The sequence below is a fragment of the Pogona vitticeps genome, chromosome 2 (genome assembly GCF_051106095.1).
Source record: "Pogona vitticeps strain Pit_001003342236 chromosome 2, PviZW2.1, whole genome shotgun sequence".
Lineage (NCBI taxonomy): Eukaryota > Metazoa > Chordata > Lepidosauria > Squamata > Agamidae > Pogona > Pogona vitticeps.
This window is the reverse complement of record NC_135784.1, coordinates 304567268-304570987: the sequence shown is the minus strand read 5'-3', so window position 1 is coordinate 304570987 and position 3720 is coordinate 304567268. Positions and strand designations below refer to the sequence as shown.

At 42.4% G+C, this 3720-nt stretch overlaps 1 long non-coding RNA gene across 1 annotated transcript; it reads right to left on the bottom strand.

Moving 5' to 3' along the window:
* Positions 1–282: 282 nt before the first annotated feature.
* Positions 283–3228, bottom strand: LOC144586262 (uncharacterized). Its single transcript, XR_013540986.1, has 2 exons — positions 2980–3228; positions 283–465 (listed from the first exon to the last, which is right to left on the bottom strand). It is a non-coding gene; the product is annotated as an uncharacterized LOC144586262 (long non-coding RNA).
* Between the last annotated feature and the right edge of the window lie 492 nt (positions 3229–3720).

Sequence of the window (3720 nt, the reverse complement as noted above, 5' to 3'; positions counted from 1 at the left end):
TGCGGGCTACACATTGCTCCCCCCCTCCCTGAGCTGGGTGTTCAATTTGCTGACCTCGGAAGGAAGGAAGGCTGAGTCAACCCTGAGTCCCCTACCTGAGCCCATTGGGATCAAACTCAGGGTATGAGCAGAGTCTTCCCTGCAGTACTGCAGTCTAACCACAGTGTCAGGAGACTCCCAAACCTGAAGTTTGCTATAGCAATATCAATGGCAGTGGTGAAATAGGTAAAGGTAAAGGTTCCCCTTGAGAATTTGTCCAGTTGTGACCGACTCGACGGCGCGGTGGGGGAAAATCAGCTCATTTGAGGTGGGGCCTGTTACACCAACAGTGGCCCCTAGGGGGCAGAAAACATACCTTCTAATGTTCCAAAATAAAACTAGGCATGATGGAGAAATTCCTTATGTCCAGCAAGGTAACCACCTTCTGTCCAAAGTGGGTTTTCCTCAGATATACAGCAATCAGACCTGCAAATCAAGCCCAATTGATCTTCCAGCAACCCAACAGAATGAATAAAGCATGCTTAATGAAAGATACGGAAATGACAAATATCAAATATTAGGGCAAGCAAAGATTTTTTACCAGTTGGGGAAGCTGCTCTCCTAAAATGTGTTAAATATACTGAGCTCTCTGTATTTACCCACTAAACCACTTGTTGGCTTGAAATTACAGCAACAACAACAACAATCTGAAAATAAACTAAACAGCCGCCACTACATGGACAACACCTGAGAAATAGGGATGTAAAACATGATCATAATTCAATATGGGCATGGTTAAAACTGGGGACCCTTCAGAAAGAAACCGAAGCATTGATTTTTGCTCTGGAAGAACAAACACTCCAAAAGCAATGCATTGAAAGCTAAGATCCAAGGAGTTAGTGCTAAAAGCAAATGTTGACTTTGCCGAGAAAAAGATGAAACAGTGTCACACCTCATCTGTGAATGTCCAAAGATGGTACAAACAGATTACAAAGACATGACAGAGTGGCAAAATTAGTTGACTGGTCATTATGCAAGAAATAAAATTTGCCAGCCTCCAAAAACCCTTGGGAATGTCAGGTAGAGAGGGTGGCAGGAAATGAGGAAGTCAAGATCTTGTGGGATTTCCGGATTCAAATGGATAGACACCTCGAAGATAACACATTAGACATAGTAGTAATAAAACGAAGAAATGTCCGGATCATTGACATTCCAATTCCAGGGGATGCCAGAGTTGAAAATAAAGAATTGGAAAAACTAACAAGATACAGAGACCTGGAAACTGAAACATCTCACTTGTGGATGAAGCACATTTCAGCGGCCCCTGTCATCTTCGAAGCTTTGGGAACAATATCAAGAAATTTCATTCAGTGCTATAGGCAGTTGCAGATCTCAGAAATCATACCACCACTAGATCTGCAAAAACCGGCAGTATTAGGAACAGCGTACACACTGCGTTGATATTTCACAGATACTTAGGTTTTTGGCTAAAACATGTATCTGTTATATAATACCAGTCAATGTTTTTAGAATTTGATTGACTGTGCCTGGTGTTTTTGAATATAATTCAGTAGGAGTGTGGTATCCACAGAGGATCACCTCCAAGCACCCCTTGAGGATGCGGAAAAACATGGAAGTATCGAACACTATACGTTAATGCTCTGTGGCTTCCTCTAGTGGCCACTTCTGATAAGTACACCCTGGAAATACATATAAATCCACATTTCGGGGGGGGGGGTTAGTATTTTCAGGCTGTGAATCAGCAGATACTTGTCCCATGGGTGGGGTGGAGTGGGGCTCTACTGTAATAATAAAAAGAACGTCCTGCAAGTTTAGCATATTCCCCAGCAGCTTCTGTTGATGTGGAAACATCTACCCCCCGTTCAATAGGCCACCCATTAACCTGGCAAAACTTTCCCTTCTTGCTTATCTTCTCAAAAGTAATTGTCCTCCAGGATTTCTGAGTTTCTTGCAGATCAGGTGATAGGCAGGCTTTGGGCGGCCATCCATTAGGGATGCTCCAGCTTTAGATTTCCTCCATTCATAGGCATCAGACTTCATAACTCATGGGGTCCCCTTCAACTCCATGGTTGTATGATTGGAGGATATGATATGATCACAGAGGGTTTTCTGGAGATGCGTTGATCCTCTCCCGCATTTCAGTCCACTAGGCTCTTGATACCAGTTTCTGACTCGCCAAAGTCTTCCCCACCCTGCTTCGGCCTCTATTTCTTTAAATTTGTTTTAAAGGACAATCCACAGACCTTCTGCGAATCCCATTTTATGTTGCTATTTCTCCTCTGAGAGCAACTTTTCCTTTATTGAGATTCCAGAAGTAGCCATAATTCATTCCAAATGTTTTCAAAAGGAGCAAAAACTCACATTCTTTCCAAAGTTTAGAGAGAGAGAGCTGAGATTTTCTGAACTATGATGGAAAATTATAATGGGTGGAGTGTATAAGGGAACACTTTGTCTGTGTGTGTGTGTGTGTGTGTGTGTGTGTGTGTGTGTGTGTGTGTGTGTGTGTGTGTGTGTGTGTGTGTGTGTGTGTGTGTGTGTGTGTGTGTGTGTGTGAGAGAGAGAGAGAGAGAGAGAGAGAGAGAGAGAGAGATTTTGCTGTATTCTGCTTAAGCTGAATGCACAAAACTTTCAACATTTTTAAAAAAATCTTATCTAGTTTTATTATAACAAACAGTTAACACTTTGCCCTTAGCTACCCTGGTTGCATGCATGCTCTAAAAAAAAAACATCATCTGCTTCTGATCCTTCTACATTGAGGCATAAATTTAACTCTGGTTTGCTTTTTATCATCCCACCCACCCGCTGCCCCATAGCTTGCTCACTACATTTCTGTGTCAAAACATTGAATCTTTCCAGATTCTGCCACTAACATTTTTTTCTCTCCCCCCCCCCAATAAAGGTGTGTAGAGAAAAAAAAATTCTAAGATACAGAGAGAGAGAGAGAGAGAACCCTGTTTGTTTTTCTAGTTAAAATCTCACCTCACGGTCCATTTATGTCTTTGCTCTTCCTTCTGGTACATTCATTTTTGCTGCATTTATGTTTACTTCCTTCTCGTTGCCCCAACTTCATTGTTATTCTCCCTTCCCCCCCTTCTGAAGGTCGCATACAGTTTCTCAGGGTGTTGCATGGCCTCATTCTCGTCCTTCAAAAGCATCTCCTAATTATTGACCTGAATCTGTGTAATGGCTAGGAAAGGCATATCTCCATTCACATGGTTCAGTATGCATGAGGGAAACACTGGATGGCATGCCTCCCAGTAACTAATTATGCACAACTAATTGCTCACAATTAACAACTAAGGCATAGCTATGTTACATGAGGAGCCTTGTGGCACAGTGGCTCAACGGCAGTACTGCAGCCAAAACCCTGCGCACAACCTGGGTTCGATCCCAAGTAGCCGGCTCAAGGTTCACTCAGCCTTCCATCCTTCCAAGGTCGGTAAATTGAGTACCCAGCTTGCTGGGGGAGGACAATGTGTAGCCAACATAATTAGATTGTAAACCACCCAGAGAGTGCTTTAAGTACTAAGGGGTGGTACATAAACAGCACACTTTTCACATTACAAAGGTCATGGAGATAAGATTATCCTTACCGGTTAAGTGTACTTGTTCCATAGGACAGTGGCTTGTGGCATTTTAATTTTTTTTAAAAAAAATCAGAAGTTCCTTTTGAATAAAGATGACAGTAACTTTTAAAAATGGTGAACAGCCCACTCACTA